Source organism: Ornithorhynchus anatinus, chromosome 10, assembly GCF_004115215.2.
Source record: "Ornithorhynchus anatinus isolate Pmale09 chromosome 10, mOrnAna1.pri.v4, whole genome shotgun sequence".
NCBI classification, from domain to species: Eukaryota; Metazoa; Chordata; class Mammalia; order Monotremata; family Ornithorhynchidae; genus Ornithorhynchus; species Ornithorhynchus anatinus.
In genome coordinates this window covers 19,024,934-19,052,178 of record NC_041737.1, presented here as the reverse complement: position 1 = coordinate 19,052,178, position 27,245 = coordinate 19,024,934, and the positions used below count along the sequence as shown (strand labels likewise).

The 27,245-nt window shown below is 43.5% G+C and overlaps 1 protein-coding gene across 10 annotated transcripts in view; it reads left to right on the top strand.

The window, feature by feature from the left end:
• The window catches only part of MBNL2 (muscleblind like splicing regulator 2), a 140,393-nt gene that overhangs the window by 20,216 nt on the left and 92,932 nt on the right, over window positions 1–27,245 (top strand). Inside the window, exon 2 of one of the 10 annotated variants that reach the window (XM_029073568.2) lies at window positions 8,420–8,496. The exons of 8 other annotated variants lie outside the window; for them this stretch is intronic. The gene's annotated coding sequence lies outside the window, so the exon portion shown is untranslated. Of the gene's footprint in view, window positions 1–8,419; window positions 8,497–16,697; window positions 16,809–27,245 lie in introns of those variants that run through there. One more of the 10 variants, XM_029073567.2, reaches the window with a different exon arrangement.

The following is a 27,245-nucleotide window of genomic DNA, read 5'->3' as shown; positions in this document are numbered from 1 at the left end:
TGCTGAGTACAGTGTTCTGCATATAGTAAGTGCTTAATAAATACCACTGACTTGTTGGGAGCCAGATCAAGAACCAGATACCCTGCTCTCCTAACTGCTAGTCTCCTCTCTACTCACTCATGTGACTAAGAAGTGTGAAGCCTCACACATTTTTTTGTTTAAAGGTATTTGTAAAACACTGTTCTAAGTGTTGGGGTAGATACAAGTTAATTGGGTTGGATACAGTCCCTGTTCCTCAAGAGGCTCAAGTCTAAGTAATAATAATAATGATAATAGTAATAATTGTGGCATTTGTTAAGCACTATGTGCTAAGCATTGTACTAAATGCTGGGGTAGATACAAGATAATTCGGTTGGACACAGTCCCTGCCTCACCTAGGGCTCTCAGTCTCAATCCTCATTATACAGATGAGGAAACTGAGGCCCAGAGAAGTTAAGTGACTTGCCCAAGGTCACACAGCAGAAAAGTGGCAGAGCTCAAATTAGAACCTAGGTCCTTCTGACTCCGAGGCCCATTCTCTATCCATTAGGCCAGGAGGGAGAACGGGAGAACTGAGGATTAGAGAAGCTAAGTTACTTTCCCAAGGTCACACAGCAAGCATTTGGCAGAGTTGGGATAGGAACCCAGGACTTCTGACCTCCAGGCCTATGCCTTTTCTACTAGTCCATTGTGCTTCTCACTGAATGGATAGGGAGGAGAAGGTCTGGAGAGGAGGAAGCTGATTTCCTGAGGAGTTTGTGTCCCAAATATTATACTGAAGAATATATTTTGAGAAGTTTCCTAGAACCCGGTTCCACTTCTCGCTATCTATAATGACCTATTTGCAACTGATAAAAAATGTCACAGGTCTCATTGCGCTTCAGAGCCCAGAGATGGCAATGGAATTTTAACAAATAAGTTGTGAAGTAAGAAGTAATAATTGTCTTAAATTCAGGAGACTGATTAACACATTTGTTCTTCTCACACATGCATGAGGAAAAAACTGTGATGGTTCATTTTATCAGCATATAGGGAGGAAATGAGGGCAACAAATAATCAGAAAGACATTTAGAGAAAATGAGAAGGATAAACACCCCAGTAGTATGTGAAGCACAGTCTCTTTATCACCAGTTTATATTCATAAAATCCCTTTTTTTTTTTTATTTTGCCATTTCAGTGTTCATCTGTCAAAGCTCTTGTACCTTTAGTGTGTTACGGGAGCCCTTTGGTCCTTCATTGATCTTGGGTCAGCAGATAAATAGGTTGCTGGGTTTTTTTCTAACCGGTAAAAGAAAACTTACCTCAAGCACTTAGTACTGTGCTCTGCCGTAGTAAGCTCTCAATAAATACCGTTGATTGATTGGATAGGTAATAGTGATAGTTTTAAGCAACAAAGCACTATACTAAGCACTGAAAAAAATACACAGATGAGAATTAAACACGATCCCTGACCCCACTAAGGGATTTACAGTCTAAGAATAAGCATCAGGAAGAAAGTGGTTGACAACATTTACTTAAGGATAAATTAAAGGATAAAAATAAATCAGGCCAGGATGGCAGTAAATATGACAATGGCATATGTCTGCTGTGTGACTTTGGGCAAGTCACTTCACTTCTCTGTGCCTCAGTTACCTCATCTGTAAAATGGAGATTAAGACTGTGAGCCCCATGTAGGACAGGGACTGTTTCCAACCCAATTAACTTGTATCTACCCCAGTGCTTAGTATAGTGCCTGGTACATTGTGAATGCTTAACGAAAACCATAAAACAAAAACCATAAAAAAAACCCAATAGAGTACTCTGGCTTGAGGAGCTGGGTTTCAGCCTTCTCATGGCTCAGTTTCAATTGCAGACACAGCTGCAGTCACAGCCACGGCCTTCCTTGCCAGTTTTCTAGAGTTGAGAGAGGTTCACGTGCTGCTGCCTGGAGCAGGAGCTTATGGGAGTATTAATGGCAAGTTGGGTGGAAGTCGGAGAGTAGCATTAGGTTGCTATGGCCTGGTGTTGGGGGCTCCAATGTTACTGATTTGTGAATCCTTTCAGATTTGGAGTGGGAGCCTGGAGGAGTCCTGAAGGCATAAGGGATAAAGGTTGTGCTCATTCTTCTGTTCGTGACTAATGGTCATCAGAAGGAGGTAGTGAGTATATTACAGGTACAGTGAGAGTGTTATTCAGCCTGACCCTTTGGTATCAGAGAGAGAGTGATAAATTGCAGATTATCCCAGAAAACAGAATCAAGTAAGGGAATGATAGAATTGATTATAAGGGGTTATGAAAAGTTACCAAAGGGAAGGATAGTCTAGTCTAATTGGAATAGTTTAGAAAAAATTTAAAGGTATCAATGTGGAGGAGGGGGAAAACCAGTCAGCATGAGGGAGGGAACTACAATTTAGAGTGACAGATAAAAATGAGAAAAGGAAAATAAGGAAATCTTGAAAATCAGATTAAAGGGATAAAAGGAATTTTGCAGATTTGTAAATGGGAACATCAACACATTGAAAATAAAACCTTCAAGAGTTTTTGAAGATGATACCTGCCTAAGAATGGAGTAAATTTAATATGTCCAAAACCGAACTCATCTTCCCTCTAAAGTCACTCCTCTACCTAACTTTCCCATCTCAGTTCACAACACCCCCCGTTGTCCTTGTCCCTGGAGGGCATCATCTTAACATTATCCTAATACCTACCTCTGATTCATCCTTTATATTCAGTTGGTCACAAATATTGTCTGCCTTTCCTCCATAGCATTTATGGGATCCACCCATTTCTTTCCATCCAAACGGCCCCAGTGTTGGGATCGACAACTTTTCATATTGCTTCTTGACTACTGCATCAGTCTTTTGCTGAGCCCCATGTCTCTTGAGTGTCCTCTCTCCAATCCATACTTCACTCCACTGCCAGGATTTTTTTTCTAAAATGTATTCTGCACATGTTCCCCACTCCTCAAAAACCTCAAAACCTCAGCCTAGTCATCTGGGTATCAAGTAGAAACTCCTGACCATTGGCTTTAAAGAAGTCAATTAGCTCTCCTTCCACTTATACATTCTGTTCTCCCACTTTTCATTCCTCTCAAAACATGTTATTCACTATGCTTTGGTCTCCTGTCTCCACCTCTAACCCTTTCCCGTTGTGTTTTCTCTTCCCTGGTACTCTTTTCCCAAAATCGACTTTGCTTCAGCTTTCCATTTTCAAAAGCTTTCTGAAATCACATCCTCCACAGGAAGTTGCCCCAGATTAATTTCCAGTCTCCTCAATTCATATCCCATCAGGTGGCACTTCTGCACCACCTATTAATCGGTGGAATTTCCTGAACACTTACTGGGTACACAGAGCACTGTACTAAGTGATTGGGAGAGTACAACTCAAAGTTGGTAGACAAGAGTGCTCTTCCCACATTTGTGCTCCATTACTTCTGCTGATTGATCAATTTGATAGTCTGGTTTTTTTCCTCCTGGTTTTGCTCATTTTGCTAGAGCTGTTTTGCGAGAATGACCACTACCTCGTTAGGCATGTTCCCACTTTACTATATAAAGCTGAATATTAAAGGCTTCTGATTCATCTTTCGGCTAGGGTGGGTTTTTTCCATGGAAAGAAATAACACATTCCCTGAATCTGTTCCTGGTTGTTTTTATTCTGAATTTCATAATGAAACATTTTAATCCATGATTGATTGTTGCTAAGATACCTTTATATGATTTTTATTGGCTCAAAAAAAAAAAGATCCCCTTACTGGTGCTTGCCTTAACACTGGAACTAAAAAGGTAGATATTGTTGAGCTTTTTTCCAACCTCAAAAAAAGCCAACACTTTATCTACAGCGCTGGCTTCAGGATGATAATAATAATTATGGTATTATTTAAGCGCTTACTATGTTCCAAACACTGTTCTAAGCACTGGGGTAGATACAGAGTAATCAGGTTGTCCCACGTGGGGCTCACAGTCTTAATCCCCATTTTACAGATGAGGGAATTTAGGCCCAAAGAAGTTAAGTGGCTTGCCCAAGGTCAGACAGGTGGCAGATTAGAACCCACATCCTCTGACTCCCAAGCCCAAACTCTTTTCACTAATCCATGCTGCTTCTCTGCTAATGATGGATGATGCCAAATTAATCTTAGTGGTATTCATTCCTGAGACTCTAAAGCATTCTTGGGATTTGGGATGACAGGGGGATAAGTGTAGATACTTGGAAGTTTCTGCTGGTAAGGGTCAGTCCCTTGGGACTCTCTTCCAGGAGAAGGCTGTTACTGAGAAACAGCGTTGCCTAATGGAACGATCATGGGCCTGAGAGGCAGAAGACCTGTGTCATTCATTCATTCAATCATATTTATTGAGTTGCTACTGTGTGCAGAGCACTTTACTAAATGCTTGGTAGAGTACAATACAGCAGGAGCCACATTCCCTGCCCACAATGAGTTTACAGACATTAAACATAAATAAACAAATTACAGGTTTGGGCATAAGTGCTGCAGGGGGTCCTAATCCCAACTCCCCATTTTCATTCATTCAATCAATTGTATTTATTCAGCACTTACTGTGTGCAGAGCACTGTATTAAGTGCTTGAAAAGTACAATTCGGCAACCGATAGAGACAATCCCTACCCAACAACGGGCTCACAGTCTAGAAGGGGGAGACCCACAGCAAAACAAGCAGACAGGCATCAACAGCATCAAAATAGATAAATAGAATTATAGATATATACACATCAATAAAATAGAATAATAAATATGTACAAATATACAAGCTGCTATGGGGCGGGGAAAGGGGTAAAGTAGAGGGAGGGACTAGGGGCGATGAGGATGGGAGGAGGAGTAGAGGAAAAGGGGGCTCAGTCTGGGAAGGTGTCCTGGAGGAGGTGAGCTCTAGCCTGCAATCTTGGTGTTGTCCTTGACTTGCTCTCTCACTCACCCCACACATCCAATCCATCACCAAAACCTGCCGCTCTCACATTCACAGCATCGCCAAGATCTGCCCTTTCTTCTCCATCCAAACCACTACCTGATTGGTACAGTCTCTCATCATATCCTGACTGGATTATTGCATTAGCCTCCTTTCTGATCTCCCATCCTTCTGTCTCTTCCCCTAATCTGCTACCCGGATTATCTTTCTACAGAAACGCCCTGGACATGTCACCCCTCTCCTCAAAAATCTCCAGTGGTTGCCTATCAACCCTTGCATGAAGCAAAAACTTCTTAATATTGGCTTCAAAGCTCTCCATCACCTTGCCCCTTCTTACCTCACCTCCGTTCTTTCCTTCTACAGCCAGTCCTCACTTTGCGCTCCTCTGCCACTCACCTCTTCACTGTGTCTCGTTCTCACCTGTCCCGCCATCAACCCCTGGCCACGTCCCACCTCTGGCTTGGAATGCCCTTCCTCCTCACATCTGCCAAACTAGCTCTCTTCTCCCCTTCCTAGCACTTGTTATCTGTGGGACCTTAGGTAAGTCATTTAACTCCTCTCTGCCCCAGCTACCTCATCAAATAATTCTATTTATTTATATTAATGGTACTGATACCTGTTTAGTTGTTTCAGTGCCTGTTTCCCCTCTTGTAGACTGTAAGCCTGTTGTGGGAAAGGATTGTCTCTATTGCTGAATTGTACTTTCCAAGCGCTTAGTACAGTGCTCTGCACACAGTAGGTGCTCAATAAATATGATTGAATGAATGAATACCTGCTTCCCCTTCCCCTTAGAATGTGAGCTCCAGGTCTGTTTCTGAGTTAATTGCACTCTGTATTCCAGCACTTGGTTCATAATAAAAGTTTAACAAATGGCAGTTATTATTCCTTTGGGCTGGAAGCTCCTTGTGGTCAGGGAATGTGTCTATCAACTCTGTTGTAACCTAATAATAATGTTGGTATTTGTTAAGTGCTTACTATGTGCAGAGCACTGTTCTAAGTGCTGGGGTAGATACAGGATAATCAGGTTGTCCCACGTGAGGCTCACAGTTAATCCCCATTTTACAGATAAGGGAACTGAGGCACAGAGAAGTGAAGTGACTTGCCCAGAGTCATACAGCTGCCAAGTGGCAGAGCTGGGATTCGAACCCATGAACTCTGACTCCCAAGCCCGGACTCATACTCTTCCAAAGCACACACACTCTGCACACAGTAAGCTCTCAACAAAGATAACTGATTGAGGAGCCAGTTGATACTCATCAAAGTCGTATTAAACTTGGATATGTAGCAAATGAGCCACTCAATTTGCTACCTTACACACATCTGCAATCTGCCTGGGGCCAGCTCCCACTGTATGAAAGAGAAAGGAGATTGATTCCATTAATAATCACTGAGCAGCCACAACTCAGCTATAAGAAAGCCAAATAAGTATTCCACTTAGATCACTTGATTAAATTTTATTTTTTTTTTAGTGGTAATAATAATTTGGTATTTGTTAAGCTCTTACTATGTGCAGAGCACTGTTCTAAGCGCTGGGGTAGATACAGGGTAATCAAGTTGTACTATGTGAGGCTCACAGTCTTAATCCCCATTTTACAGATGAGGTAACTGAGGCACAGAGAAGTTAAGTGACTTGCCCACAGTCACACAGATGACAAGTGACAGAGCCGGGATTCGAACCCATGACCTCTGACTCCCAAGCTCGTTCTCTTTCCACTGAGCCATACTGCTTCTCTATTTAAGTGCCTACTATGTTTCAGATACTGTACTAAGAGCTGGGGTAAAAAATAAATAATTATGGTATTTAGGTGCTTAGTATTTGCCAAGCGCTGTTCTAAGTGCTGGACTAGTTACAAGGTAAGCAGGTTGTCCCACACAGGGCTCACAGTCTAAATTCCCATTTTACAGATGAGTTAACTGAGGTACAGAGAAGTTAAGTGACTTCCCCACGGTCACACAACAGATAAGTGTCAGAGCTGTAATTAGAACCCAGGTCCTTCTGACTCCCAGACCTGTGCTCTCTCCACTAGGCCACGCTGCTTCTCTCTTAATGAGCTCCTCCAACTCCTTAGAGTTTCAGTAATAATAATAATTGTGGTATTTGTTAAGAGTTTCTATGTGCCAGGCACCGTACTAAGCGTTGGGCTGGAAAGCAAATTGGGTTGGACACAGTTCCTGTCCCACTTGGGGCTCACAGCCTCAATGACTTGTATCTAGCCCAGTGCTTAGTACAGTGCCTAGAACATTATAAGTTCTTAAAAAATACCATTAAAAAAAGGAAAGATTGATTCAGTTGCTGAGAGGCACTGTAATGGTAAAATCCTGATATGTGTACAGGTGTTTTGCACATTGAAGCTAAATATTTTTTAAAATATAATTTTTCTAGAACCCATTTCCATCTTTGAAAACTTCCATTTGGGAGATAATAATAATAATTATGGTATTCCTTAAGCGCTTACTATGTGCTGAGCACTGTTCTAAGCGCTGGGGTAGACAGGGTAATCAGATTGTCCCATGTGGGGCTCACATTTTTTAGCTCCCATTTTTACAGGTGAGGTAACTGAGGCTCAGAGAAGTGAAATGACTTGCCCAAGGTCACACAGCAAACAAGTGGCGGATCCGGGATTAGAACCCATGACCTCTGACTCCCAAGCCCGTGCTGTTTCCACTAGAGAAAAGTTGGATGGTGGCCAACAATATATTTATTAGATTACATTTTATGGGGAAAGTTGGGAATTCAGGAAAGTCAGGAACAATTGTTAATTTATTAAAAAATATAGGACATCTACATGTATGGTTAAGCAAAATAACGTTAGGCATAATAATGTATACTGTGACTGTATTAACTCTATCTAATGGATAGAGCATGTTTCTTGTGTCTAAATTGGATAAAGCTACTTGTTCCTGAGTAGCATTTTAATTTGCCTTCTTTCTCACAAAAAATAAATGGTTTGTTTATTTTACTAGGTCATACATTTTTCTCAAAGAAACAGTCTTTGTTTCATAGCTTTATCTGGGAGAAATCAAACCCTAGAACATTTTAACCCTGCCCATAAAACAGCATTACGTGTCAAGGTGAAAATGGAATGGAATGGAAATATTGAGTTTTCCTTTAGAATTTATATCTCCATTTGTAGGAGTTAGCCAAGGTGAGTGACCTCTGTCCAAAATCAGTTTGAAATATTAAGACTGGCTGTGCAAAGTCTCTGTAATGACCTTGTGTAAATCCCTTAATTTATCTGCCTCAGTATCCTCATTTGGAAAATGGGGATAAAATACCTGATTTCCCTTCCCCTCAGTGTTTGAGCCCCTGGAAGAAGAACCGTGTCTGATGTGATTCTAGTGTATCTATCCCACTGTTTAGCCCAGAGCTTGGCACATAATAAGTAAACACATTCCAAAATACTACTACAATTTTAAGCTCACTGTGGGCAGGGAATGTTTCTGTTGTTGTTTTGTATTCTCCCAAGAGCTTAGTACAGTGCTCTGCACACAGTAATCGTTCAATAAATATAATTGAATGAATGAGTTATTATTTCAACAACAGGCAATCTGTGGCTCCTGAGATAGTTATCAGGGATCTCCTTCTTCAGCCTATAGCAACAGGAATTCCAAACCCCACAGGTGAGTGACCAGTTTTCTATAAAAGTTACATTGGTAACTTCAGAACAGCATATATTGCCAAAGTAAAATATTCAACTACTATGAATTATAGTTATTATGCTTAATATTGGGGAGAAGTAGAACTAAGATAAGTCAGTGTTTTTCTTCTCCCAGGAAGACCCACCTCAAACTATTCTCTAGCAGAGCCTAATTGTATATTGAGTCATTTGTTTAAATTCGAGCTCACCTTAAAAGCTAAACTTTCTTAGTACAAATCAGTTTGAGTTGGTTTATAGAAAAAAATGTGAATCCTTGAACAGTTTTCATGCAACAAGACCTATAAGTCAGAATCAGGTTGCAAGGATGATGACCTAACAGGAAAATTCAACTACAATTACAGTTTTGTGAAAGGGCACAATAATATTTTTTGACATTTTTCATTACAGTTTTGTTACATATGGGTCAGTTTCAGAAGCATTGCTGGTAGATACAATTTTACTGCCCAAATAATCTTTGGATTTATGGATTTTCACAAATGCTCTAATTTTTTATCCATCTGAAAGACAAAGGTATCAGGACTCTGCTGCCACAAAAAACTTTTATACTAAATCTAACAGATTTCCTTCTCAGTGCCCTCACTCCTATTCTGTTAATGTCTAAGGGAGATGCTATAAATCATAGACAGAAAAGTGATCCAAAATGATTGGTAATAATGGCTTGTGATGTCTGAGTAGCTCATCAATTAAACTGGTATTTGTAATCAGAAACATGATGGCAAACCTTTTTGGAACCAATGACTTGAATCCTCTGAATTGACAATTTTAGAAACATTTCTAAACAAGTGGAATCAAATTTAATTGAAAATCAAAAGTGACCCTTCCAGGCTGTAAACGCCTTGAGGAGGGGGAGTGTGACGTTTACGTCTACTTCATGTTCTCAAGCATCATGGTCTAGTGCTTAAAGCACCACCCTGGGAGTCGGAAGGACCTGGGTTCTAGTTCTGACTGTGCCACTTCTCTGCTGTGTGATCTCGGCCAAGTCACTTAACTTGTCTGTGCCTCACTTACATCATCTGTAAAATGAGGATTAAGACTGTTAGCCCTATGTGGGACAGGGTCTGGGTTCAACAAGATTACCTTGTAACAATTCCAGTGTTTACAACAGTGCCTGGCACATTGTAAGTGCTTAACAAGTACCATTAAAAAAAATTATGCTCAGAGTAGGCACTAATAAACACTGATGGTGCCGATGCTGAGGATTTGCTGGTTTACTTGTTTTTAGTTTTGAATGTGACTCTTATTCATTATCAAGATATTGAATGCTTGGGTATGTTAACCCAATAAAGTTGTATCCACCTTAAAAATGTTTAGGAGACAAAAATGAGATTCATTTGAAGATCTATATGTTTTATTTGTGAAGTGTGTTATCTGTTAGATTGATGATTCTTGCAGGCAGGGGCAGTATCTTTTATTTTTGTTATTATTCCTGCCATGTGCTTGGTCTTATGCTTTGCACATAATAAGAGTCCAGTGAATACTGATGAGGAAGGAAACTTAGAAATGTTTCTGAGTGCCATTTCAACCCCCACTGTTTAAAGTGTAGCAGTAGAAGAAATGTGAGCGTAATTAGGTGTTGGGGTCAATAGATTCTAATCTGTACTTTGCCACTGACTTTTTCTACAATCTCGGATGAGATTGAATTCTGCAGTATTTTTTTTCTTTTTATCAAGTATACTTTACAAGGTTGCCAAAGAGATTATTTAGTGGTATTTACACAAAAGGAAATGAGGCATTTAGTACACTGGCACTGGAGGGAAATATTTGAATGAGATTTCTTAGAACTTCAAAATATGGTGTTCCCAGGTTATCTTGTTTAATCTTAAATACTAGTGAAATTTGCACAGCAGCAACATTTTTGCTGATCAATGATCATTCTAACTTGTATTACTTCATGGTTGTCCTTAGTCTTTGCAGAAGACACCACTGACATGGAAGTTCACCTTTGAGTGCATGTGTAGCTGAATGGGCCAATTTGGTATCCATAGTCCTGGCCATATTGTGGGTACCACAAGGCTCTCCTTTTTCTTTTATTTTATGGTATTTGATCAGAACTACTATGTGCCAGTAACTATACTAAATGCTGAATAGATACAAGCTCATCGTGTTGGACACAGTCCATGTTTCACATGGGGCTCACAGTCTTAATCCCCATTTTACAGATGAAGTAACTGAGGCCCAGACAAATGACTTGTCTAAAGTCACACAGCTGACAAGTGGCAGAGGAGGGATTAGAACCAAGGTCCTTCTGATTCCCAGCCCCATTCTCTTTCCACTAACCGCTAAGCCACTAGGCCACATTGCTTCTCTTGTTATGTTGTTGTGTTCACTGTTTGCATCACATGGTGCTGTTCTATCTTTTTCTTCCTTGTCTCTTGTTCTTCGTGAAGCTTTTCCTCAAAAACACCCACTCCTTTTGATAGCAGCACACCATTCTGGTCTAATCTCAGCCATCGACTCCCAGTTTGCAGCAGGGAGATTTTACTGTACAGTGTCCTTAAAACATCTTCTACCCTCCTTTCTTTCAACCCTCTTTGCGCTCAGTTTCCAATTTCTGCACTCCATATAGCGGTTTGGGCTTCCTGTGGTCACACATTCTCGTCACGTGACCCATCCAGCAGGACTCTGTTAAGGTGAGCCTTATTTTGTTGCTAGGAGGCTAACTTTATTCCAAAACTTCATTGTCCGTGCGCTTACCTTTTAGATATTGAGTATGGCCCATGAATGACACTGAAGGAACTGCTCAAGGAGCTGGCTGTGTTGTCTTTGGGTCTGACAGGCATAGAGAAAGCTGGTCTATATCTTTGGGGACCTAAGTTTGGTAATGTAGCCTGATATTCATGCTCCAGCCACAAAATTGGTTGATTTGAATTTCTACTTCCCCATCTATCATCATTAATCAATCTATCAATCATTTTATTGAGCACATACAGAGCCCTAATTTTTGGATTCCAGATTTGCTGATGACATCAAGTACTTTGGTAAGGTCTGTGAAAATGATATAGCGATCTTAATGCCATTGCCTGCATTGCTCATTTATCTGGAGGTCAGCAACAATCATATCTGCTGTGCCACATTCCGATCTGAGGTTACACCGTGATTTCATGAGGTTTCAGTAGGCAGTGTTCTTTAGGACCCGAACCAGGAAGACTCTGACTTGTACCTGACCATATTGGAGGGGAATCAGATACCTTGACAGTTGCCACAGTCCGAGGTTTTTTTGTCCTACTTTTTGAAGAAGGGTTTCTTCTTGGATGTCCTGATGCATGTCCAAAACATATTTCCTACACAAACCCTGTCTTTCATTCATTCATTCCTTCAATAGTATTTATTGAGCGCTTACTATGTGCAGAGCACTGTACTAAGCGCTTGGGATGAACAAGTCGGCAACAGATAGAGACAGTCCCTGCCGTTTGACAGGCTTACAGTCTAATCGGGGGAGATGAACAGACAAGAACAATGGCAATAAAATTCTCTTTGAGTTTCCCATCACTGTATACAGCACCACCATCCTCCCTTTTTCACAAGCCTAAAACTTTCTCAGAGAGATAGGAGGAGAACCAAGAGAGGACAGTGTCAGTGAATCCAAGATAAGATAAATTTTCAAGGAGTAAGGGGTGGTCTACAGTGTCAAAGGCAGCTGAGAGGTATAGAAGGATTAGAATGGAGTAGAGACCATCCTATTTCAAGAGAAGAAGTTATTGGTTACCTTGTTTCTGTGAAGTGAAGAGGTGGAAACCAGATTGAAGGGGATCTAGGAGAGAACTGGAGGATAGGAAGTGGAAACAGTGGGTGTAAACAACTCTCTCTAGAAGTTTGGAGAGAAATGGTAGGAGGGAGATGGGGTGATAACCAGAGGGAGCCATGGGGTCCCGGGAGGGTTCTTTTAGGTTAGACTAGAGATAAGCATGTTTGAAAGCAGGGGGGAAGAAGCCTTCACTAAATCCTGTCAGTTTTGATTTCACAACATCACTAAAATCTGCCATTTTTTCTCCATCCAAACTGCTATCACATCAATCCAAGCATTTATTCTATCCTGCCTTGATTATTGCATCAGCCTCCTTCCTGACCTTCCTGCCTCCTGTCTTTCCCAGCTCCAGTCCATACTTCACTCTGCTACAAGGATCATTTTTCTACAAAAGTGTTTAGTCCATGTTTCCCTCCTCAAGAACCTCCAGAGGTTGCCCATCCAGCTCCGCATGAAACAGAAACTGCTTACCATTGGTTTTAAAGCACTTAATCACCTTGCCCCCTCCTACCTTTACCTTGCTGCTTTCCTACAATAATGCAGGCCACACGCTTCATTCTAATGCCCACCTTCTTACTGTACCTTGATCTTATCCATCTTGCCACCAACTCTCGCCCACATCCTGCCTCTGGCCTTAAAAGCCCTCCCTTTTCATATCTGACAGCGAATCACTCTTCCCCTCTTCAAAGTCTTACTGAAGGCCACCTCCTCCGAGAGGCCTTCCCTGACTAGGCTCTCATTTCCTCTTTTTCCACTCCCTCCTGCATTATCCTGCACTTGGACTTGCACCCTTCATTCTCCCTTCCCTCAACCCCACAGAACTTAGGTACAGATCCATAATTTATGGATAAAAATTATAACATATAATTTATATAATATATAATTATATATAATTTATGTAATAATTTAGTAACATTTGTCTCCCCCTCTAAACTGCAAATTCATTGGTAGGGAATGAACATCTCTATCAACATATCTATCGTCTCTCCTACGTGCTTAGTACAATATTCTGCACACAGTCAGTGCTCAAATATGATTGATTGAAGATGGTTGATAACAGTGACATCTTTGAGATTTTGTGGCAATTTCTCAGTGGTGCATATGAGGAGGAAAAGTGTGTGCAAGTACTGAGGGTGTCCCTTCCATATTTACAGATTTCAGCATGTAAGCCACTGGATCCAGGTGACTTACCATTTCTCATGACCCCTACTACTGCAGTGACTTCTCCAAACCTTGGTACAAATACTTGTGTCTTCAAATAATGGACAGTATCTGTTTTCTCTCCTGTTTTCCTTACAGAAAGAGCTCATCCACAGTTTCTGATTAGACCTTTCAGATATTGTAGTGAAATAATTTCTACTTAAATATGTCCTTGTAACGTTGGTAAACAAAAGTGCACTACTTCCTCAGATCCCTAGTTTACAGATAAGGAAACTGAAGCCCAGAGAGACCAAATGGCTTCCCCAAGGTCGTTGACACTTCCTGAGGACTTACTGTGTGCAGAGCACTGTATAAAAGCACTTGGGAGAGTACAGTGCAACAGAGTATCCCACAAGAATCTTACATTCTAGATTAGAACCCATTTGTCTGACTCAAGTCCTGTCCTCTTTCCAGTAGGCTACACTGCTTCTATAATAAGCTGCCTGAGTGATTGCCAAGAGCTCTTTGGGACGAGTCTGTGAGTTCTTTGACAGGCTCAGAGGGGATTCTCCCCGAGTTGCTACTTTGGAGTAGCCAACCTTAGCCAGATGGGGTCCTGCTTTCAGGATCTGTGAGGGAGGGCTGGCACAGTTCTCTGGAACCTAGCCACCTGTACTTTAGCTAATAGAACCAGACAGCGACAGGATCCCTCAATTTACATGGCCTGGGCTAATGGTTGGGTAAGAACCATAGGTGAAAGTTGCATAAATGCACCAGAAAACATTTCTGGTTAAACAGGGTTATCCTCAGATATCATCCTAAGACAGTGAGCTCCACATGGGTAAGGGACTGCTTCCATTCCGATTATGTTGCATCTACTCCAGCAGTTAGTACAGTGCTTGGGACATCTTGTCTTATGCTGTTGAGTCGTTTCTGACCTATAGCAACACCATGGATGCATCTCTCCCGGAATGTCCCATTCTCCATCTGCAATCATTCTGGTAGTGCATTCACAGAGTTTTCTTGGTAAAAATACAGAAGTGGCTTACCATTGCCTCCTTCTGGGCAGTAAACCTGAGTCTCCTCCCTCGACTGTCTCCCATGCCACTGCTTCCCAGCATGGATGAGTCTTGACTTGTAGCAGATTGAATTCCACTAGCTAGCCATTGGCTAAACTAGGAATGGGATGAGTATGCCTCTGCTTGACTTTCCATCTCATAGCCGAGACTGATAGAGTACTGGAAACTCTCCAGGTGTAACCCTGACAGGGGACTTGGGACATAGTAAGTGCTTAATAGTACCATAAAAAAAAATTAAGTGCTGGAATTAAAGTTCTGGTGTGAATTCATTCAGTCAATCATTAGTATTTACTGAGTGTCTTTTATATACAGAGCACTATGCTAAGAAAGTGGGAGAATGTAATAATGTTGGTATTTGTTAAGCGCTTACTATGTGCCAAGCACTGTTCTAAGTGCTGAGGTAGATATAGGGTAATCAGGTTGTCCCACGTGAGGCTCGCAGTTAGTTCCCATTTTACAGATGAGGTAACTGAGGCACAGAGAAGTGAAGTGACTTGCCCACAGTCACACAGCTGACAAGTGGCAGAGCCGGGACTTGAACCCATGACCTCTGACTCCGAAGCCCAGGCTCTTTCCACTGAGCCACGCTGCTTCCCCTAATAATGTAATAGAATTATTAAACATGATGTCTGGCCTCCAGGACCTTACAGTCAAGCAGTAGGAATATACTCAAAATTATCTGCAGATAAGATGAAGGAAAAGAGATTTTTGAAGGAGTGAGTATTTAGATAATAGGGCACGTCCCAAAGTACTACAGGTGATTAGGAGGAGGTGATTGTGAAGACATATGTGCGTGACTGGCACAAACCCTAGAATAGTAGTTGGGTGGATACAATTGCATGGGAAAACTAATTGCGGAAGGGCTTTTGGAGTAGGAGACTGTAAGCTCATTGTGGACAGGTAATATGTCCCTTTATTGTTATATTGTACTCTCCCAAGTGCTTAGTACAGTGCTCTGCACACAGTAAGTGCTCAATAATTATGATTAAATGAGCAAAAGGAGGGCTTGCCAAATAAATGTCAGTGATGCTGAGCGCTGAGAGCAGTGTTCCTAATGACAAAGGCACTCAGAAGAATGCATATTATTTAATCGTGTGCCCTAAGACTGGTCTCCCCAAACAGCTTGAAAATAGGAAAGTGGATAGCATATTAATTTTCAACTGGCATCCTCATTATCATTCAAAATAAATATTTAAAATTAAAAAGCAAACAGATTAGTTTGAATATTACCAAGGTGAAACAGTCCAGTATTCAAAGAGCAGTGACTACTTTAATAAGAATTGAAGTTAAAACCCAACATTTTTAGATTTAGACTAGTAAGATTGTAAGGAAATTTTTACATTTTGCGCAAAATGATTCAAATAAATATTATTCTTCTGATTGCTTTAAGTGCTTTCTCCAATGATGTATTAAAAAAACACAGCACTAATTACAGGACAAAATAATGTTGAATTTCTTTTTTTATTATTGATACCATAAAAACATATCACTGGAACATGTAAAGCAGACCACAAACAAGGATCAGCATGATTTACACACTTTGCCAGTAGGACTGCCAAGCAGGCTTATTTAAAATTAAATAATTCTAAGCCATTAGACACATTAGGGGGTACTGAATTTGTAATAAATGCAATTGCAGAATGTTATATAGGAAACTATATAACTGGGAAAACAGTTATATGATAAATCAGTTGGGAAAATAATAAAGAAATAACCTTTTTGCCTTCTGTCAAGTATCATAGGTGATGCTAGGCTTTTTAATTTTCCAGCTAAGCCCACTTATCATTCTTCAAAACACCTAAAAGAACATAGATGTGTTTCAAAAGAATTTTCCCTCCCAGCAAAAAAAAAAAAGGAATAGAGATAATTTAAGTGAAATATATAGTCCAGTTTAGAATTTAAAGCCAGCCTGGAAGAATTAATTTGAGAAAGAATAAACGTGAAACTTTAGAACTTCCACGGCCTATCTGTAGGAAAGTGAGAAAACATTTGTGCCTCAGTTTATCCCATTTATGAAATGGGAAGAGTTATGTTCTCTACTTCAGAAGCTGTTGTCAGAACAGATGCTATATAGGTACAACATGGGATTATTATTTTCCCTGCCACCAGCCTTTGTGCTCTCTGCCTGAAGGTAGCGGTTCCTGGTTACTATGGTTACTCAGAACTGGGTGCTGTTGCTTAGTAATAATAAAACCAGGTTTTAGCATAGAAGTGAAACAATGGGATAATTATCCTTCAGGGCTGGACTACAACAGAGGAAGTTGCTGAGAGAGCACATGGTGTCTCAGGAGGAAGATGCTAAGAGAACAGGTGTTGATAGAAAATTGCAATATTTAATCGTAATATATAATAATAAGTCCACAGTTACACTTGGACGCTACTTAGTTTATAGTCACAGTTGCCAAGCCAATTTATTTTTATTGCTGACTTTTTTTTTGGTCAGTTAATATTAATTGTGAACAGTGACAATGTTTGCTTACTGGCAATAATCTAAAATTGAAGGAAAGCTTGTCTCAACCCAACAATTTATCTTCTCTGGTGATAGAGGCTTGTTGAGTACATTCCTTGACTAAAATATATTTGTTCTTATACGAAGAAGTCAATGGTGACAGGGAAGTTCACCTATGGGTTCATGTGTGAGTCTGAAGACATCAACGCAGGACCACAGTTCCAGCCATACTGTGCACACAAAAAGTTTGCCCTTTGTTCTGTTGTCATGTTTTTGTTGGTAGTGCCTGGAGCGGTTTTCTTTTGCCTTCTTGCCTCTTGTTCTTCATGAAGCTTTTGCTTGAAAAGAGCCATTCCTTTCCTGCTACCAATACACCACACTGATCTCTCCTCAGTCACGGACACCCAGCTTTCAGCTAGGGGCTTAGTGTAACCTTGTCCGCAAATGTTTTTTCTGCCCTCCTTTCTTTGGTTTTTTAGTTTCAGCTCTAAATTCAGCAGTTGTTTGGGTAACCTGGTGTCACTCCTTCTCCTCAGGTATCCATCCCACCCAGAGGAGTTGTGTTAAGGCCAACTTAGCTTCGATGCCAGGAGACTAGACTACCTTCCAGAACTTGATTGTTTTGTGATCTTGTCTAACCATCTGATACGGAGTGTGGCCTGTAAATGATGCTGATGGAACTGCTCAAGGAGCTGGAAGTGGTGCCTTTGTAAGGTCCAGGTCTCACCACTGTAGAGCACATTAGATTACACTTGAACATTGGGGACCTTAAGTTTGGTCTAGATATAATTATGAAGCTCTTAAGCACTTTCCAAAGTACTGGTTTCGTAGTAAGCACTGGGATAGACATAGGTTAATCATGACGGTAATCCGACTTTATGGACAGAGACACGGAGATCTGCTTGTTTGGTGAATTCCCCAAAGCTGATCTCTTTAGAGGTGGCTTCATAAAAGGATGTTTTCCTTTCTCAGGTCCATTAAGGTTCTAATTAGGCATTACTAGTGAGAGGCAGCAGAGGAAGAAAGTAGTGTATAACCAGGTATTGCCCATTCCTCTGCAGGGCCCCCACCCACCCCCTCCCACGGCCCCAAGACCACCCATTTATTACTAATTTTCCTGAGCTGGAACCTGGATACTGAGTGTGTGCCTTGACTCTGATTCATCCTCCCAATTGCTAGTGCCAAAACCAAAGGCAGGGGCTGGATGATATGTTCTCCTTTCCCTCCCAATATTTTTGCAGTTTATTGTCAGATCAATTTTATTATTATTATTATCATTATTAAAATTTCACCAGAACACCACTTTCCTTTTCCACCCCAAACTCTAGCAATCACATCTAGACTGCTTGGTTCCTCTTGCTTCTCCTACTTTCTAATATCCCCCTTTCATCCCACTTAGACTGTGAGACCCATGTGGGGATCGAATTATGTCTGGGTACATGGAAGAGAGGTGAGAATTCCAATCATAATGGGTAGGGGGTAACTGGTAGATGCGAAGCAGTATGGCCTATTGGAGAGAGCATGGGCCTGGGAGTCAGAGGACAGGGGTTCCAATCCCAGCTCTACCATTTGTCAGCTTTGTGACCTTGGGAAAGTCACTTCATTCTCTGACCCTCAGTTATCTCTTCTGTAAAATGGGGATAAATGCTGTGAGACTCATGTGGGACATCGACTGTGTCCAACCTAATTAGAGTGTATCTACCCCAGTGCTTAGAACAGTGCTTGACATATAGTGAGCACTTAATAAATACCATTATTATTATAATATGGAGCCTCTGGAGAAGGATCCTTAGTGAGGGAAAGGTGATATTGTAGTGGCATTGCCTGCCTTTTCAGCTAGATCTTCCAGGCTATGGGCTTTGAGCAACACTGGCAGATAACATTTCAAGTTTAAATACCATATAATGAAACTGTTTTTGACTATTCTTCCTGTAATAAGAGATTCCCTTAACTGAATAATAAACCTGTGGATTACGAACACAGAGACAGTAATGAATATAATTTGAATACAGATATGTTGAAGATCTACACGAGGTAATTGCTTCAGAAATATGTAGATTGATTTGCAGTTTCTTCTATTTAAAATTGAATTGCTTTCCTGCTCGGTGTTATTAAGCTTGAGTGAGAAATTTTAGATGCAAAACTTAATGTTTGGTTTTATCTTTTGTTCCATTAGTACTATAAAACTTCCTAATAATAAGGACCCCCTTAATAACCAAAAATACATGCATAGTAAATTTTTCCATTGGTCCCAGAAACCCTCTGAGAATAATTTAAGACACCTTTAATAGAATACCATATGAAGGGCTCCCATTCATTCTCACAAAATTATTCCATCTATTTTGCGATAAAGGGATTTTATTGCATTTCTTTTTTTGCAGGATTGCCTTATCCATTCAACTAATTTTGAGTTGGGGAAACTGTGTTTTATTAATAAAATTTAATTATGAATAATTTGCATACTTTTTTGCTAATATCTCCTTCCATTTATTGCAGTGATACTTTTTAGAAAGCGTCCTTACTTCAAAATATTATATGAAATAGACTTCTCCCCCTAGAAGGGAAAGTCTTATTGGGAATTTGTCTAGCACATTATTGTTATTATTATTATCCCTATTATTATTATTGTTGTATTTTTTGAGCACCTACTGGAGGCCATGTGCTAAATATTGGGGTAGATAAAAGAATATCTGATTGGACACACTTTCTGTTCTCCTGGCCTCGCAGTCTAAAAGGGTGAGCTATTTGCCAAATGTCTTTCACATTAGTTTTCTCAAAGGTTGTCACATTTTTTGAAGACTACATAATCTCATATCTATGAAAGAGAGATATTGATCTTATCATCCCCATTTACAGATATAAAACTAAGACAAAGTAACGTGGCATACTAATGGTAGAACTTGGACTAGAACTCACATCTCCTGACTCCCACACTGGTAGTAGATATCAATCAGTCAGTAGGATTGAGTGAATGCTTACTGTATGCTGAGCACTATACTAGGTTATTGGGAGAGAACAATCTAGTAGAGTTAGTGGAGCCATTCACTGAACACAGGAGCTCATAGTCTAGAGGGGGAGATAGAGATTAAAAACACATTACAGGTTCAGGAAATGGCAGAGTGTAAGAGTATAAATATAAGTGCTATGAGTGGGCTGAGGGGTTGAGTATAAACTGCTTAAAGGTACACACCCAAGTGCATAGGTGATGCAAAAGGGAGGGTGAATAGTGGGGGAAAATGAGGGATTATTCGGGGAAGGCCTATTGGAGGAGATATGATTTTACTAAGAATTTTTGGTGTTGGGGAGAATAGTAGTCTATCATATTTGAAAGTGGAGGAAGTTATAGGCCAAAGAGAAGATGTAGGCAATGGATGGGTGGCAAGACAGATGAAACGGAGGTGCAGTGAGTAGGCTGGTGTTCTAGGAGTGAAGTGTGCATATGGGGTTGTAATAGGAGATTATCAAAGTAAGGTAGGAAGGAAAGAGCTGATTGAGTGATGGCAAGGAGTTGATAAGGTGATGTATGGATGACCATTGGAGGGTTTTGAGCAGAGGAGAGATGTGGACTGAACTTTTTTTAGAAGATTGATCTGGGCAGCAGAGTGAAGTATAGATTGATGAAAGGAGAGATGGAAGGCAGAGAGATCAGCAAGGAGGCCAAACTAGTGGCAGAGGAGGGGTATGATAACTGCTGAGATCAGCATGGTAGCAGTGTAAACAGAGAGAAAAGGGAAGATTCTAGAGATACTGTGAAGGTAGAACCTACAGAATTTGGTGATAGACTGATTATTCATTCAAGCGTATTTATTAAGCACTGACTGTGTGCATAGCACAGTATTAAGCATTTGGAATATATGGGTAGAATGAGAGAGATGGGTCTGAAAAGGTGACAAGATGTGGTGGCCTAGTGGATAGAGTATGGGTCTGGGAGTCAGAAGGACCTGGGTTCTAAACCTGGCTCTTCCATTTGTCTGCTGTGTGACCTTGGGCAAGTCACTTCACTTCCTCTGTGCCTCAGCTAATCTGTAAAATCAGGATTAAGACTGGGAACCTCAGGTCACAGCACGCCTGGCATCCATGAAGTAACTGAGGCCCAGAAAAGTGAAGTGACTTGCCCAAGATCACACAGAAGACAAGTGGCAGAGTCAAGCTGTCCCGAGACATACTATATCGTGCCACACTGTGCCGTGCTGTACCTCACTGTGCCGTGCCGCATTGTACCGAGCCGTGCCATACTGTACTGAGCCGGGCCGAGACATCTTGTGCTGCACTGTGCCGTGCTGTACCACACTGAGCCGTGCTGTGCCAAGCCTAACTATGCCGAGCCGAGCCGTGCCGGGCTGTGCTGAGCCATGCTGGGCCCGCCTGCAGCACCATTCCACCGCCGGCCTGACCCTGATCCTAAAGCGGACGGACAGACACAGTCACCGCCGCCACGTCAACACGAGACTTCCGCTTCCTTGGAGCCGCACTCTCAGTCCTCAATGACCTGCCCCTGACCTTATAGTCAGCCCTGCAACCCGGACCTCTGCACCCCCGTTCAAGGACTCCCACACTAAGGATCTCCTCCCCCCCATCCCGCCCCCACAGACCCCCCAGCCACCAGCTCCCATTGTGCTCCCCTGCTCGGGCCTGGGGATATCATACTCCGCTTGGGCCTGGGGACATTGTGCTGCCCTGCTCGGGCCTGGGGACACTGTCCTGACCTGCTCGGGCTTGGGGACATTGTGCTCCCCTACTCGGGCCAGGGAACATTGTGCTCCCCTGCTCGGGCCTGGGGACATTGTGCTTCCCAACCACCCTCCCCCCATTCCACCCAGAAGCAGACATTTTGGAAAGCCCTCACTCCCTCTTCCCCAGTGAGGTGATTGATCTCCCCCACTCCAGGCAACGATGTCCTTGTTCTCACCGTGTTACCTTACTTTAGCCGCCTCCTACGCCGGCAACCCACCCCGGACATCCTCAGGGCTCCCGCTGCCACCTCAGAGACATTTGGACATGAGCCCTGGGACTCTCTTTGCCGCTGGCCTTGTGATTTTGATTTTGATCAGGATGACCCTTAGTCAAGTCAACCCCCAACCCTGGTCATCACCCGCTTATTAATATTTCACTCTATCATGTTACTATATTACCACTTGCGCATGTTATCGTTAATTGTTCTCAGTGCTGCTGCCTACCCCTCTGGCCTCACCATGTCCTTCCACCTCCCCTCCTCCCTTCTGCCCCTCCCAATCTTCTCCTTCCCCTTACCCTCTCCCGCCCAGCTCTTTCCTGTTCTCTCCTCTGCATCCTCCCCTCCTCCCCTCCCCCGCCCTAGAACCCCACTTTACCAATGCCACGCCTCTTCCTCCCCGCCCCCTACGCTCCTCTCCACCAAACCCCCTCCTCCCCACCCTCCCCTCTTCCCTCTTCCCCACCCTTCCCTCTTCCCCACCCTTCCCTCTTCCCCACCCTTCCCTCTTCCCCACCCACGCCCCATCCCAGTCTTCCTGTCCCACCGCTTCCCCTCCTCCCCCTCTCCCCGTCCAGGGCCTCGCCACCTCGTTCCCATCCAAACCTCCCCTTCCCCCGCTCTTCTCCTCCCCTCTCCTGCACTCATAGCTACTTTCAAGTGTGGCCTCTGGAATCCCCGCTCCATTACAGGTAAACTACCTTTCATCCATGACCTTTTCCTTTCCTGCTTTCTCCTCTCCTCGCCCTTACGTAAACCTGGCTCACTCCTGAAGACACGGTCTCCGCCGCTGCTCTCTCCAGCAGAGGCCTCTCCTTCTCCCACTCCCCCAGACTCATTGGAAAGGGAGGAGGCGTCAGCTTCCTTCTCTCACCCCGATGCCGCTTCTGCACTATCCCTCCTCCCCCTTCCCTCTCCTTTGGAGAAGCAGCGTGGCTCAGTGGAAAGAGCACGGACTTTAGAGTCAGGGCTCATGAGTTCGAATCCCAGCTCTGCCACTTGTCGGCTGTGTGACTGTGGGCAAGTCACTTAACTTCTCTGTGCCTCAGTTCCCTCCTCTGTAAAATGGGGATTAAGACTGTGAGCCCCACGTGGGACAACCTGATTCCCCTATGTCTACCCCAGCGCTTAGAACAGTGCTCGGCACATAGTAAGCGCTTAACAAATACCAACATTATTATTATTATTATTCCCCTCCTTTGAAGCCCATATCATTCACCTCTACCACCCCATCCAGATACTAGTAGCCGTCATCTACCGCCCTCCCGGTCCCACCACTTACTTCTTCAACCACCTTGACCCCTTTCTCACTTTCCTTCTCTCCTTCTCTCTGCCCACTCTGATCCTCGGAGACTTCAACATCCACATGGATGTACCCGGTGACTCCTCTGCCGCCCGCCTGCTATCGCTCCTCAACTCTGCTGACTTCCTGCTCCACCATACCTCTCCCACTCACCAACTCGGTCACACCTCGATCTCGTCATCTCCTACCGCTGCACTGTCTCCTCCCTCATAAACTCTGAAATCCCTCTCTCAGACCATAATCTTCTTACCTGCCTCCTCTCTCACACTCTCTCCCCCTGCAAATCTGTACTATTCCCCCACAGAGACCTCCACTCTCTTGATCCCATCCATCTCTCCAAAAGCATCTCTCCCCACCTTGCCCCCCCGTCCTCTCTTCCCACTCTCGATGATCAGGTCACCCTTCTCAACTCCATCCTCTCTACTCATCTCAACTCTCTCGCCCCCCTCTCCCTCCGCCCCTCTCGCTCCACTAACCCACAGCTCTGGGTCACTGCCTCTGTCCTCCTCCCATGCTCCTACACTTGAGCTGCTGAGTGCTGCTGACGAAGGTCCAAGCACCAAGCCAACCTTATCCATTACAAATTTATCCTTTCCTGCCTTAACTCTGCCCTCTCCTCTGCCAGGCAAAACTTCTTTTCTTCCCTCATCGACACCCATGCCTGTCACCCCTGCCAATTCTTCTGGACCTTTAATTCTCTCCTCAAGCCCCCTGTTCCTCCCCCTCCCCCATCCCTCACCCCCAACAATCTGGCCACCTACTTCATCATGAAAATTAACACAATCAGGTCTGAGCTCCCCAAAGTCACCCCTCCTCCTTCTGCCTCCCCCCACTTCCCATCCCTTTCCCCTACTTTCCCATCCTTCCCTGCAGTATCCTCATAGGAGATCTCCTCCCTCCTCGCAAATGCCACCCACTCCACCTGTGCCTCGGACCCCATTCCCACCCACCTTATAAAAACCATCACCCCTTCCCTCCTCCCCTCCTTAACTTCTGTTTTTAACCAGGCACTCTCCAATGGCTTCTTCCCCTCTGCTTCAAACATGCCCACATCTTCCCCATCCTAAAAAACCCCTCTCTCGACTCCACTTCTCCTTCCAGTTATCGCCCTATCTCCCTACTACCCTTCCTTTCCAAGCTCCTAGAACGAGTTGTCTACACTCGCTGCCTAGAATTCCTCAACTCCCTTTCTCTCCTGGACCCCCTCCAATCTGGCTTCCGTCCCCTCCACTCTACCGAGACTGCTCTCTCAAAGGTCACCCATGACCTCCTTCATGCCAAATCCAATGGCTCCTTCTATCCTAATCCTCCTTGACCTCTCAGCTGCCTTTGACACTGTTGACCATCCCCTTCTCCTCCACACCTTATCTCACCTTGGCTTCACGGACTCCGTCCTCTCCTGGTTCTCCTCTTATCTCTCTGGCCTTTCATTCTCGGTCCCCTTCGCAGGCTCCTCCTCCCCTTCCCATCCTCTAACTGGTGGGGTTCCTCAAGGGTCAGTCCTTGGCCCTCTTCTGTTCTCCATCTACACTCACTGCCTTGGTGAACGCATTTGCTCTCATGGCTTCAACTATCATCTCTATGCAGATGAGACACAAATCTACATCTCTGCCCCTGTCCTCTCCCCCTCCCTTCAGGCTCGTATCTCTTCCTGCCTCCAAGACGTCTCTACCTGGATGTCTGCCCGCCACTTAAACCTCAACATGTCCCAAACTGATCTCCTCATCTTCCCTCCCAAGCCCTGTCCTCTTCCTGACTTCCCTATTACCGTGGATGGTACGACCATCCTTCCTGTCTCTCAGGCCCACAACCTCGGTGTCATCCCTGACTCAGCTCACTCATTCACCCCACACATCCAATCCATCACCAAGACCTGCCAGTCTGACTTCTATAATATCGCTAAGATCCACCCTTTCCTCTCCACCCAAATGGCTATTTTACTGTACAGGCTCTCATAATATCCCGGTTGGATTATTGTGTCAGCCTTCTCTCTGATCTCCCTTTCTCCTGTCTCTCCCTGCTCCAGTCTATTCTTCATTCCGCTGCCCGACTCATCTTCCTGCAGAAACGCTCTGGGCATGTCACTCCCCTTCTTAAAAACCTCCAGTGGTTGCCTATCAACCTCCGCACGAAACAAAAACTTCTTACTCTAGGCTTCAAGGCTCTCCATCATCTTGCCCCCTCCTACCTCTCCTCCCTCCTCTCTTTCTACTCCCCGCCCCGCACGCTCCGCTCCTCTGCCGCCCACCTCCTCACCGTCCCCCGTTCTCGCCTATCCCACCATCGACCCCTGGGCCAGTCCTCCCGCAGTCCTGGAATGCCCTTCCTCCTCACCTCCGCCAAACTAATTCTCTTCCTCTCTTCAAAACCCTTCTTAGAGCTCACCTCCTCTGAGACACCTTCGCAGACTGAGCTTTCCCTTTTCCCTCTGCTCCCTCTGCTGCCCCTCTATCCCCCCTTCACCTTCCCTCAGCTAAGCCCCTTTTACCCTCTTTCCCTCTGCTGCTCCCCCTCTCCCTTCCCCTCCCCTCAGCACTGTGCTCGTCTGCTCAATTGTATATATTTTTATTGCCCTATTTATTTTGTTAATGAGATGTACATCACCTTGATTCTATTTATTGCTATTGTTTTAATGAGATGTACATCCCCTTGATTCTATTTATTGCTATTGTTTTTGTCTGTCTGTCTCCCCGAGTTAGACTGTAAGCCCGTCAATGGGCAGGGACTGTCTCTATCTGTTGCCGAATTGCACATTCCAAGTGCTTAGTACAGTGCTCTGCACATAGTAAGCACTCAATAAATACTACTGAATGAATGAATGAATGACAGGAAGATTAGTTTGTATCTATGCCAGCACTTAAGGCCATGCCTGGGTCATAGTTAAATGCTTGACAAAGAGAAACAAAAAGGTTATGGGCCTGTGAAATGTGGAGGATGGTGATGTTTTCTACAGAGATGGGGAAGTCTAGGAGAGGACAGGGATTGGTTGGGAAAATGAGGAGTTCTGTTTTGAGATGTTAAGTTTGCTCTTTTTGTTTGTTCTGTTAAGTTTGAGGTGTCCATGAGACATCCAAGTAAAGATATCCTGAGGTCAGGAGGATTTCCTAAGGTGCAGTGAAGGAGAGAGGTCAGGGCTGGAGATGAAGATTTGGGAATAATCCATTTAGAGATAGTAGTTGAAGCTGTGGAAGTGAATCAGTTTTCCAAGGGAGTGGGTGTTACTGGAGTATTGAAGAGGACCTAGAACTGAATCTTGATGGACTTCCACAGTTAGAATGTGGGAGGCAGAAGAGGAGCCCACTCTAGACTGTAAGATTGTTGTGGGTAGGGAATGTCTGTTTATTATATTGTACTCTCCCAAAGGCTTAGCACAGTGCTCTGCACACAGTAAGCATTCAGTAAATCCGATTGAATGACTGAGAATGAGCAGCCTGAGAAATTGGAGATAAACCAAGAGAGCCAATGCCAGTGAAGCCAAAGTTAGTGTTTCAAGGAGTAATAGGTGGTCTACACTGTGGACAGCTGAGAGGATTTGGATATAGTAGAGGCCCTTGGATTTGGCCAGAAGAAGGTCATGGTGACTTTAGAGAGGGGAATTTCTGTATAGTGGAGGGGGCATAAGTTAGATTTCAAGGAGTCAAGAGAACTGGAGAAGAGGAAGTGGAAGCAATGAGTGTGAACAATTTGCTCGAGGAATTTGGAAAGGAATGGTAGGAGGGAGATGGGCACAGTGGAGGGTGCCATAATGTCAAGGGAGAGCTTTTTTAGAATAGGGGATACATGAATGTATTTGAAAACAGTGGGGATGGATGCTTTGGAGTGAGCTACTGAAATGGAAGGAAGGGGGAAAAGGGCAAGTGTTTTAATAAGGTACTAAGGGATGGAGTTGGAAGTGCAGGTGGAGGGGATGGATTTTAAGAGAAGGTGGGAGATCTCTTGACTTCTTGCCGGTAAGGAAGGGATAAAAGAAGGGATAAGAAGAAAACAGGGCTGGGGACGTGCAGGGGAGAGTTTAGAGAGCTCACACCTGATGGTTTCAATTTT